Raw genomic sequence first — 13714 nt, 5'->3', positions numbered from 1 at the left:
TGGTGACCAATCAGAGTGTCAGCGCAGCGATCATTCATAACAGTGAAACATTTCATTAATTCAAATATGTTCTTATTCCTGGATAGTAATTGGACTGGATTAGACACTGTAATTGATAACATGATACAATTATCACCTCCTTTTAGGGACACACACACACACACACACACACACACACACACACACACATATATATATATATATATATATACACACACACACACACTCATATATGTATATCCAAAAGTTTGGAACCACTAAGATTTTTAATGTTTTTAAAAGAAGTTTCGTCTGCTCACCAAGGCTACATTTATTTAATTAAAAATACAGTAAAAAACGGTAATATTGTGAAATATTATTACAATTTAAAATAACTGTTTTCTATTTGAATATATTTCACAAAGTAATTTATTCCTGTGATGCAAAGCTGAATTTTCAGCATCATTACTCCAGTCTTCAGTGTCACATGATCCTTCAGAAATCATTCTAATATGCTGATCTGCTGCTCAAGAAACATTTAATGTGTACAATTGTACAAAATATTTGTGTACAATATTTTTTTTCAGGATTATTTGATGAATAGAAAGTTCAAAAGAACAGTGTTTATCTGAAATCTAATCTTTTGTAACATTATAAATGTCTTTACTGCCACTTTTGATTGATTTAATGCATCCTTGCTGAATAAAAGTATTCATTTCTTTAATTTCTTTTCAAAAAAATAAAAATAAAAATTCTTACTGACCCCAAACTTTTGAACGGTAGTGTATAATGCTACAGAAGCTTTGTATTTCAGATAAATGCTGTTCTTTTGAACTTTCTATTCATCAAGGAATCCTGAAAAAAAAAGTACACAACTGTTTTCAACATTGAAAATAATCATAAATGTTTCTTGAGCAGCAGATCAGCATATTAGAATGATTTCTGAAGGATCATGTGACACTGAAGACTGGAGTAATGATGCTGAAAATTCAGCTTTGATCACAGGAATAAATTACTTTGTCAAATATATTCAAATAGAAAACAGTTATTTTAAATTATAATAATATTTCACAATATTACTGATTTTTACTGTATTTTTAATTAAATAAATGTAGCCTTGGTGAGCAGATGAAACTTCTTTTAAAAACATTAAAAATCTTAGTGGTTCCAAACTTTATACATATATATGCACTGCCCTCCAAAAGTTTGGAAACGCCCTAGAAAAGTGGGGTTTTGGACAATATTGGCATGAATCCTTTTTAATTTGTGATAATTTTGCACTGATAAGGGACAACACAAACTACAAAAACATATTTTATTACATAAACAGTTTATACATAGAAAAAACTTCCTCAAAATATCCAGCATTAGCAGCTATCAGAACCCAGTTTAGGTCAGATTGGTTCATTGTATTCTAAACTTAATTGGCAATCAATTGTTGAAGCTATTAAGGTGTGCTGACCCAAAAATCTTTTACAAACCTGGGCCAAGATTAAACCAGTGACCAGCATCACAGCTGGCAAAGGGGCATGTCTGACTTTGACATGTATATATTGCCATTATTATGTAATCAAAATGAAAATTAATATTACTGGTCTTCAATGATAATGTCAAGTTACTTTAATGCATTTGCACCAAAAAATGATCAGGATTCATGCTGATATCGTCCAAAACCACACTTTACCAGGAGTGTTTCCAAACTTTTGGAGGGCAGTGTACATGCACAAAAATATATACATACTGTATGTAGCCTTTCTTTCTTTCTTTCTTTCTTTCTTTCTTTCTTTCTTTCTATAATATTTATTAGGGCTGGGTTGAGAATATCATTTCTCGATTCTCGATATCTATTCTTATTTTGATGAACCAATATCAATATATATATATATTTTCACACTGTACCTGATACATATAAAAAATAATCAATATTTAATCAAAGTTCTAGTTTCACGTACAGGGTGAAAAGCAACGGTCCTCGTACTGAGCCTTGTGGTACTCCACACTCCATACCTCTGCATTTACTGCTACAAACCGATAACGGTCAGATAAGTATGATTTGAACCAATGCAATTCCACTAATGCCAACATAATTTTATATATTCAGCAATATTATTGATCTGACTGTACTGACGCTGCTGTGTGAGAACGAAACTGAGCTGGACGATGACATCATCTTTTGCAGAACTGCTTTATAGATGAAAGGAACTAATTAAATAATTGATGATCTTCACAACAGAACTGAATCAGCGCTGAACTGACCTCAGCTGAAAAACTGCCAAAATGGATCATTTTCCTGTTTTGAAACAGTCTGTATTGTATAAATAAAGCTGACTCGACTTGAATGAAGATCAGAATTGAATTGAAAGCTTGTAAATCGCAAATGAATCATGTCCTAATGTTTACATCGCATTTGAACTGTACTGAATAGTTGACAAAGAGGATTACTATGAACACATGAATCCTCCACTTGATCTGTAGAAACTGTGATCTGTCAAACAGGCCTGATGAGTTTATGTGTTTGACCGCATTATCAGCAGTTCTTATGTGATATTTGGACACAGTCAGCAAGAACATGATGAATCATCGCATCCCATGATGCCCTGTTTACCCATCAAGTGTCACTCGTCTGCTGTACTATTTGTCAGGTGTGACTCAAGATCACTTCCTTCTTTTTCCAAGAGCTGCAGAGTTTAGGAATTTGCCAAAGTTATTCTTCACATCGGGTTCATATCTGTAGCGTGTCTGTTCAAGGTTACGGGAGGAGTTTGCTCAAAAACTCAAGCGCGCCGTGCCAAAACGGCTCCGAAAGGAATGTAGAACATTTGTGCAAGTGGAATTCCCAGCCCTGTTCCTGAAACAGAACATTCCGATAGCATGATGCGTGTTGTTTTATGATCGCTTTACAATCCATGCCGGGGTGTATTATGCAAAGGTTACAGTAATACGGGTTACTCACGGGTTAGTCAGAATGTGTGTAAAACACATTGTGATTGTTTTGATAAGCCACAATACGGATCATTGACTGTCACACGTTTCCTCACCAATCACATCCGTCCCAGCTGATGTTCTCTGAACGTTCTTGCAAGGTTCTCTCAAAGTTAAGAACAAATGCTCTTCCAGTAACATTAATAGAACGTTTAGCTTGAATAATGTTCTCAAAATGTTAACACAAAAACACTATTTATACATCATGCATAGAAAGCGTTTTTTAACCTTTTTGTTCTTCTAATGTTTTTTGGCTGGGATTTAAAGGAGCAGTTCACCAAAATAAAACTTGAGTCATTTCCTCACAGTCATGTCTTCTCAAACCGGTGTGCTGTTATCTGCTGAACACAAAAGGAAGATTCTTCACGCAACTCTTTTCAACACATTAACAGTTTTGTGATCACAACGGTCACGCTCCAAAAGAACTAAATGAGCCATATAGGCTCTGTAAAAAATGATTTTTTTGAAGATTATTGCAGTATGTTTTACAAGAAAATATTTCTACTTCAAAATTTGATGGTTAATTCAGTTGTCCTGTGTAACATTTTAGTGGAAACTGTGATACAATGATAAATATGAAGTTCAAAAGAACAGCGTTTATTTGAAATAGAATCTTTTGTAACATTATAAAACTTTTTTTTAATTCAATGTATTGCTTGCGGTTTCTTTGTAATTACTTGTGAAATTAGAAATTTCTGAGTAAGAATAGTTTCAAAGTAAATCCTGCAGCATTTAAATTCATGATACTTTTATGGTGTTTTGTCTTTTTTGGAGCTCGACAGTGATAGTCAAAGTTAAGCAAAATACCTAAAGACATCAAATGCATCTATAATCATCTTCAAAGAACATTTTATTCCAAAAAGGTTCTATTTAGAACTCTAGGGTTCTTGACTCAATTTTAAAGAACATTTTATTCCAAAAACGTTCTATATAGAACTCTAGGGTTCTTGACTCAATTTTAAAGAACATTTTATTCCAAAAACGTTCTATATTGAACTCTAGGGTTCTTGACTCAATTTTAAAGAACATTTTATTCCAGAAAAGTTCTATATAGAACTCTAGGGTTCTTGACTCAATTTTAAAGAATATTTTATTCCAAAAAAGTTCTATATTGAACTCTAGGGTTCTTTTACTCAATTTTAAAGAACATTTTATTCCAAAAAAGCTCTATATAGAACTCTAGGGTTCTTTGAGTCAATTTTAAAGAACATTTTATTCCAAAAACGTTCTATATAGAACTCTAGGGTTCTTGACTCAATTTTAAAGAACATTTTATTCCAGAAAAGTTCTATATAGAACTCTAGGGTTCTTGACTCAATTTTAAAGAACGCTTTATTCCAAAAAAGTTCTATATTGAACTCTAGGGTTCTTGACTCAATTTTAAAGAACGCTTTATTCCAAAAAAGTTCTATATTGAACTCTAGGGTTCTTTTACTCAATTTTAAAGAACATTTTATTCCAAAAACGTTCTATATTGAACTCTAGGGTTCTTGACTCAATTTTAAAGAACATTTTATTCCAAAAACGTTCTATATTGAACTCTAGGGTTCTTGACTCAATTTTAAAGAACATTTTATTCCAGAAAAGCTCTATATAGAACTCTAGGGTTCTTGACTCAATTTTAAAGAATATTTTATTCCAAAAAAGTTCTATATTGAACTCTAGGGTTCTTTTACTCAATTTTAAAGAACATTTTATTCCAAAAAAGCTCTATATAGAACTCTAGGGTTCTTTGAGTCAATTTTAAAGAACATTTTATTCCAAAAACGTTCTATATAGAACTCTAGGGTTCTTGACTCAATTTTAAAGAACATTTTATTCCAAAAACGTTCTATATAGAACTCTAGGGTTCTTGACTCAATTTTAAAGAACATTTTATTCCAAAAACGTTCTATATTGAACTCTAGGGTTCTTGACTCAATTTTAAAGAACATTTTATTCCAGAAAAGTTCTATATAGAACTCTAGGGTTCTTGACTCAATTTTAAAGAACATTTTATTCCAGAAAAGTTCTATATAGAACTCTAGGGTTCTTGACTCAATTTTAAAGAACGCTTTATTCCAAAAAAGTTCTATATTGAACTCTAGGGTTCTTGACTCAATTTTAAAGAACATTTTATTCCAAAAACGTTCTATATTGAACTCTAGGGTTCTTGACTCAATTTTAAAGAACATTTTATTCCAAAAAAGTTCTATATAGAACTCTAGGGTTCTTGACTCAATTTTAAAGAACATTTTATTCCAAAAACGTTCTATATTGAACTCTAGGGTTCTTGACTCAATTTTAAAGAACATTTTATTCCAGAAAAGTTCTATATAGAACTCTAGGGTTCTTGACTCAATTTTAAAGAACATTTTATTCCAAAAAAGTTCTATATTGAACTCTAGGGTTCTTGACTCAATTTTAAAGAACATTTTATTCCAAAAAAGTTCTATATAGAACTCTAGGGTTCTTGACTCAATTTTAAAGAACATTTTATTCCAAAAACGTTCTATATTGAACTCTAGGGTTCTTGACTCAATTTTAAAGAACATTTTATTCCAGAAAAGTTCTATATAGAACTCTAGGGTTCTTGACTCAATTTTAAAGAACATTTTATTCCAAAAAAGTTCTATATAGAACTCTAGGGTTCTTGACTCAATTTTAAAGAACATTTTATTCCAAAAAGGTTCTATTTAGAACTCTAGGGTTCTTGACTCAATTTTAAAGAACATTTTATTCCAAAAACGTTCTATATAGAACTCTAGGGTTCTTTGACTCAATTTTAAAGAACATTTTATTCCAGAAAAGTTCTATATAGAACTCTAGGGTTCTTGACTCAATTTTAAAGAATATTTTATTCCAAAAAAGTTCTATATTGAACTCTAGGGTTCTTTTACTCAATTTTAAAGAACATTTTATTCCAAAAAAGCTCTATATAGAACTCTAGGGTTCTTTGAGTCAATTTTAAAGAACATTTTATTCCAAAAACGTTCTATATAGAACTCTAGGGTTCTTGACTCAATTTTAAAGAACATTTTATTCCAGAAAAGTTCTATATAGAACTCTAGGGTTCTTGACTCAATTTTAAAGAACGCTTTATTCCAAAAAAGTTCTATATTGAACTCTAGGGTTCTTGACTCAATTTTAAAGAACGCTTTATTCCAAAAAAGTTCTATATTGAACTCTAGGGTTCTTTTACTCAATTTTAAAGAACATTTTATTCCAAAAACGTTCTATATTGAACTCTAGGGTTCTTGACTCAATTTTAAAGAACATTTTATTCCAAAAACGTTCTATATTGAACTCTAGGGTTCTTGACTCAATTTTAAAGAACATTTTATTCCAGAAAAGCTCTATATAGAACTCTAGGGTTCTTGACTCAATTTTAAAGAATATTTTATTCCAAAAAAGTTCTATATTGAACTCTAGGGTTCTTTTACTCAATTTTAAAGAACATTTTATTCCAAAAAAGCTCTATATAGAACTCTAGGGTTCTTTGAGTCAATTTTAAAGAACATTTTATTCCAAAAACGTTCTATATAGAACTCTAGGGTTCTTGACTCAATTTTAAAGAACATTTTATTCCAAAAACGTTCTATATTGAACTCTAGGGTTCTTGACTCAATTTTAAAGAACATTTTATTCCAGAAAAGTTCTATATAGAACTCTAGGGTTCTTGACTCAATTTTAAAGAACATTTTATTCCAGAAAAGTTCTATATAGAACTCTAGGGTTCTTGACTCAATTTTAAAGAACATTTTATTCCAGAAAAGTTCTATATAGAACTCTAGGGTTCTTGACTCAATTTTAAAGAACATTTTATTCCAAAAAAGTTCTATATTGAACTCTAGGGTTCTTGACTCAATTTTAAAGAACATTTTATTCCAAAAAAGTTCTATATAGAACTCTAGGGTTCTTGACTCAATTTTAAAGAACATTTTATTCCAAAAACGTTCTATATTGAACTCTAGGGTTCTTGACTCAATTTTAAAGAACATTTTATTCCAGAAAAGTTCTATATAGAACTCTAGGGTTCTTGACTCAATTTTAAAGAACATTTTATTCCAAAAAAGTTCTATATAGAACTCTAGGGTTCTTGACTCAATTTTAAAGAACATTTTATTCCAAAAACGTTCTATATAGAACTCTAGGGTTCTTTGACTCAATTTTAAAGAACATTTTATTCCAGAAAAGTTCTATATAGAACTCTAGGGTTCTTGACTCAATTTTAAAGAATATTTTATTCCAAAAACGTTCTATATTGAACTCTAGGGTTCTTGACTCAATTTTAAAGAATATTTTATTCCAAAAAAGTTCTATATTGAACTCTAGGGTTCTTTTACTCAATTTTAAAGAACATTTTATTCCAAAAAAGCTCTATATAGAACTCTAGGGTTCTTTGAGTCAATTTTAAAGAACATTTTATTCCAAAAACGTTCTATATAGAACTCTAGGGTTCTTGACTCAATTTTAAAGAACATTTTATTCCAAAAACGTTCTATATTGAACTCTAGGGTTCTTGACTCAATTTTAAAGAACATTTTATTCCAGAAAAGTTCTATATAGAACTCTAGGGTTCTTGACTCAATTTTAAAGAACATTTTATTCCAGAAAAGTTCTATATAGAACTCTAGGGTTCTTGACTCAATTTTAAAGAACGCTTTATTCCAAAAAAGTTCTATATTGAACTCTAGGGTTCTTGACTCAATTTTAAAGAACATTTTATTCCAAAAACGTTCTATATAGAACTCTAGGGTTCTTGACTCAATTTTAAAGAACGCTTTATTCCAAAAAAGTTCTATATTGAACTCTAGGGTTCTTGACTCAATTTTAAAGAACATTTTATTCCAAAAACATTCTATATAGAACTCTAGGGTTCTTGACTCAATTTTAAAGAACGCTTTATTCCAAAAAAGTTCTATATTGAACTCTAGGGTTCTTGACTCAATTTTAAAGAACATTTTATTCCAAAAACGTTCTATATAGAACTCTAGGGTTCTTGACTCAATTTTAAAGAACATTTTATTCCAAAAACATTCTATATAGAACTCTAGGGTTCTTGACTCAATTTTAAAGAACGCTTTATTCCAAAAAAGTTCTATATTGAACTCTAGGGTTCTTGACTCAATTTTAAAGAACATTTTATTCCAGAAAAGTTCTATATAGAACTCTAGGGTTCTTGACTCAATTTTAAAGAACATTTTATTCCAGAAAAGTTCTATATAGAACTCTAGGGTTCTTGACTCAATTTTAAAGAATATTTTCTTCCAAAAAAGTTCTATATTGAACTCTAGGGTTCTTTTACTCAATTTTAAAGAACATTTTATTCCAAAAAAGCTCTATATAGAACTCTAGGGTTCTTTGAGTCAATTTTAAAGAACATTTTATTCCAAAAACGTTCTATATAGAACTCTAGGGTTCTTGACTCAATTTTAAAGAACATTTTATTCCAAAAACGTTCTATATAGAACTCTAGGGTTCTTGACTCAATTTTAAAGAACATTTTATTCCAAAAACGTTCTATATTGAACTCTAGGGTTCTTGACTCAATTTTAAAGAACATTTTATTCCAGAAAAGTTCTATATAGAACTCTAGGGTTCTTGACTCAATTTTAAAGAACATTTTATTCCAAAAAAGTTCTATATAGAACTCTAGGGTTCTTGACTCATTTTATTCCAAAAAAGTTCTATACTGAACTCTAGGGTTCCTGACTCAATTTGAAAGAACGCTTTATTCCAAAAAAGTTCTATATTGAACTCTAGGGTTCTTGACTCAATTTTAAAGAACATTTTATTTCAAAAAAGTTCTATATAGAACTCTAGGGTTCTTGACTCGTTTTATTCCAAAAAAGTTCTATACTGAACTCTAGGGTTCCTGACTCAATTTGAAAGAACGCTTTATTCCAAAAAAGTTCTATATTGAACTCTAGGGTTCTTGACTCAATTTTAAAGAACATTTTATTCCAAAAAAGTTCTATATAGAACTCTAGGGTTCTTGACTCATTTTATTCCAAAAAAGTTCTATACTGAACTCTAGGGTACCTGACTCAATTTTAAAGAACATTTTATTCCAGAAAAGTTCTATATAGAACTCTAGGGTTCCTGACTCAATTTTAAAGAACGATTTATTCCAAAATATTAAAAAAAAGGTTCTATATAGAACTCTAGGGTTCCTGACTCAATTTTAAAGAACATTTTATTCCAAAAAAGTTCTATATTGAACTCTAGGGTTCTTGACTCAATTTTAAAGAACATTTTATTCCAGAAAAGTTCTATATAGAACTCTAGGGTTCTTGACTCAATTTTAAAGAACATTTTATTCCAAAAAAGTTCTATACTGAACTCTAGGTTTCTTGACTCCATTTTAAAGATCCCTTTTTTCCAAAAAGGTTCTATTTATAGAGAAATGTCTTAAATGACTCCATAATACTTTCATGTTTAATAGGTTATTACGTTATGTTTATTATGTTTACGAGCTGTTTGGTTCATAAAATGTAACCAAAATAAAAATATTATTAATTAACACTAAATACATAAAATGATCCCATGGTGAGAAGCCCTAAAAGGTTCTATATATATGAAGCGTCTGACGGAACCCTTTAAGCTTCTAAACAGAACCATATATATTATATTATATATTCCATATATTTTCTTCTAAGAGTGAACTGTGATTCTGCTCAGAGAACTGATGCTGAAGAGGGAGACAGATCAGAATATCAGGCCTGTGATTCTTTCACAGACAGTATTAATACAGCATCACTGTGCTTGCAGGTGCTGCACTATTGTAATGCAATCACTGCCGGAGAAGGTCAGTGTGTGTGTTTGGCAGGATTCTGTGGAGGAGTTTGCCAGAGCCGTGACGTCAGAGAGCAGTTCAGCAGAGACACGCCACTGTATTCCCTATCGCAGGATTAAAATAGCGCTGCGCCTCCCCTTCTCTTCCTGCGTCACTCTATTCCCGGCCCACATCCACCTCCTCATCGCTCCCACATGGCTTTCTGTCCAGCTTTCCTCATGTGTTTCTCCCTGATATTTGACAACAAACTCTCAGTTCTGCTCATGATGCATCTCATATCTCTCTGCAAACACAAAGAGTAGCTCCAGTACGGTTATTTTAATATCTAAATATCCTTAATTCAAGATACATTTACTGGAGAAGCAATCATAAATGTTTCTTTCTGCTATGATTATTATTAATGTTGAAAACATCTTCATATTTTTGTGGAAACCGTGACCTATTTTATTTTTCAGGATTCTTTGATGAATAAAGAAGTTCAAAAGCATTTATTTGAGAATCTTTTGCAACATTATAAACGTCTTTACTGTCACTTCTGATCAGTTTAACGCGCTCGTACTGAAGCTCGCAGGAGCCGCTGGTCAAAGGTCAGTTTTGCAGCAGCTGCACATACAGCCGTTTTTGACGCTCCACCTGATAACTTTCACTTCCTGTTTGCTCTTTGATTTCTGTCACTTGAGCAAAACCAGATGAGAACGACTGCAGGTTCTGGACCGAAAGATGCTGTTCGGTGCCGAGCCTCTGCAGATGCATTCCTCTCTCGCTAAATGAAGTGAAACACAATGAAACATTAAGTTGTTTTCATTGTTGCACTGTGTCAAATGATTTCATTAGCACAGGAAGTTGACAGGAAGCCGCTTCAGCCCACGGTTATGAAGACTTCCAGTAATCAGTGTGCGTCGCACATCTGATAGAGCGCTGACTGATGAGGGTGCGTCTCTTGAACTCGAGGGTCACTGACTGTCTGGAGTCCCCGGAGCCACCAGTGACGTGGGATATTTCAAGCATATGCGTATGCATGCATATTTCAGATTTTAGGAGGAACTTTTATGCCAGTCTTGATGTTGTTTTTGGGCTTTTCTCAGTCACACTCTTTGCTATGTTTCACTTGAAACTGGCTTTGCAAAAAAAGCGGGCGAGGATTGAAAAAGAGCCCCACCGTCAAACCAGAGGTGGAAATGAACAGGGGCAAAAATGCTACCATAATTAATAAAAATGCTTCCAAAAACCAAGATATGTTTGAAAAAATTGTCTCTGTATTATCGTTTTTAATATTTATAAGCAATATCACATGAGCACAAGTGCTGTTTTCCTGAATATCAGCACATTTGCAAATGTAATATTGGTTTTATACAACAATTCAATAAACAATAAGTTAATTGGACATTAAGTGACTTACATCTTAGACACAATATTGTCTGGTTTTCCTCTGTTTTGAAAACAAAAATAGCTCCAAACATTAGAGCCATTTCCCGAGCAACACAGTTTCAGTTTCTTCACTGAATAAATCTGCGTTTTTGAATGAATCATTCAAATGAATGACTCGACGACTCACTCAGTCACTTCTGCTTTGTCCCTGAATGAATCAGCCGTTTTGAACAAATTGGTTGAGTGAATGATTCAATGACTCACTTGTTAAGACTACTAGAACAGGTTTTCCTGTTTGAATGTTGATTATTCTCCTCATATTCTCCATTGTTGCAGCTCCTCTCTTCCCAGTCTGTCAGTAACGCTCTGTTTAGTTCCTGTCTCTATGAAGCCCCTCCTTCTGAAAAGCACAATGTGCTCTGATTGGTCGGCTGGAGCAGTGTGTTGTGATTGGTGTTTGGGAAATGTCCCGCCCCTTACCATAACTGCCAGTTTCAACACACTACTAACTAACTCAACCAGGCCCCGCCCCTTTATTCTGTGCATAAATTATTTAAATGAGGTATATTGTGAAGAAAACTCAAGACTACAATGGAGGTGTTTCAGGGAGTTCAGAAACACTGACACTGATATAGAGAATAATAATAATAAGCTTTTTCATGCTCAAACATCAGCATTACACACTGAAGACAGATGAAGAACATGCAGTTTTTAAGGATCACAGTGTATTTTCTGAGGACGCTGCTTAAACAGTGACATTCTGACTAATGATGCTGTTGATCTGAGCAGCACATGATCTTAAATGAAGTGAAACAGTGACACCGTGTGTCAGTCGTAGGAACTGCAGCACTACAGTAGAGAACAAGACTTTTATATAGAATAAAATAGAAAAATAAAATAGAAATTCATGAATTGCTTTTAAAAATCAAAATGAACTTACATGTCCAGGAATCACTGAAAGTGTAATCATACGTCATACGAGCTCATCAGGGGACCTGGAAGAAAACACAGATCTATTAGAGAAAACAGAGCAGGGTTATTATCATCCATAACTAAAGCTGCAAACAAACATCAGATTCTTCTCTTCATTTCAGCTTTTTTCACACAGAAATATTTACAGAAATTTGAATTTCCAGTTAATCAGCAGGTGTTACTGGCTGTTCTTTGAACTATACGCTCTTTTTAAGTTCATTTTATCAAAAGTTTGTTTACGGTTCTCTGATGTGAGTTAAGGGTCACGTGATGTGCAGGTAAACAAATAAAAGAAGCTTTTGTCAGGGTTTTATTTTGATTGTGTTCATTATTAAATTATTTTAATTTTACATTTTTATGATTCAATTCCTTTTAGTGTTTTATTTTTCTATAAAAAAATATTTTTTATGATTAATTCATTTTAGTAAATGTTTTATTTTGATGTTTTTATTTTAAAATATTTTTGTTACATTTTTATGATTCAATTAATTTTAGTAAGTTTTATTTATTTATTTATTTTTCTTCATAAAAATCATTTTAGGCTACAATTTTATGATTTAATTCATTCAATTCATTTTAATATTTTTTATTTTAAAATTACTTTTTCACATTTTATGATTTAATTAATTTTTATTATTTTTTTATTTTTATTTTAAATATATTTTAATTTAACATTTTTATAATTTAATTAATTTGAGTAAATGTTTTATTTTAATTTTTTTATTTTACATTTTATGATTTAATTAATTTTAGTATAAGTGTTTTATTTTTATATTTTGTATTGTAAAATTATTTTAATTTTACATTTTTAGGATTCAATTAATGTTAGTGATTTATTTTGATTGTATTATTTTAAAATGATTTTATCTTACATTTTATGATATAATTCATTTTAGTAAGTGTTTTATTTTTATATTTTTATTCTAAAATAATTTTTATTTTACATTTTTATGATTTAATTAATTTTAGTAAGTGTTTTATTTTTATATTTTTATGATTTAATTAATTTTAGTAAGTGTTTTATTTTGATTGCATTCATTTTAAAATTATTTTAATTTTAGCCTACATTTTTTATAACTAATTATTAGACTGAATTAATTATTCGACCCCTGGTCTGTAGAATGTGGAGTTTCTTTGTAAATGTAAGTTGCATATTTGTATGCAATATTTGTCATCTGCATAACCACTGCCAGTCCCAGAAACTAGTAAATTTCGCAAATAGTTACAAAGAAATGCAACTGAATTAAACATTAAATTTTGAAGTACAAAGACTGAAACCACAGCTAACAATGTGATGAACAAACATTCTTCCAGTAACGTTAACAGAATGTTTGCTCAGTGTTATCTGGCCTTTAATAATGTTCTCAGAACGTTAGTGCAGAAACATTATTTGCACATGTTTTTCTGAAACATTTCAGTAGGGCGTTTGTTTAAATGCTACTTATTTCAGAACGTTCAGAGAACATTGAAAAGTAACGTTTGTACAATGGAATGTTCCCTTAACGTTTGCATAACTAAGAGAAAACGTTTTTAAAACATTCGCCTATAATGTTTGTTTTATCTGAGCATGAGCTGTGTAAATGTGCATCAGTATAAAGTGCACGCGCACCTGCTGCAGTGAAACACCTCGCGCTG

This window comes from Megalobrama amblycephala, linkage group LG17 (genome assembly GCF_018812025.1).
Source record: "Megalobrama amblycephala isolate DHTTF-2021 linkage group LG17, ASM1881202v1, whole genome shotgun sequence".
NCBI lineage: Eukaryota > Metazoa > Chordata > Actinopteri > Cypriniformes > Xenocyprididae > Megalobrama > Megalobrama amblycephala.
Note: the sequence above shows the minus strand (reverse complement) of the source record.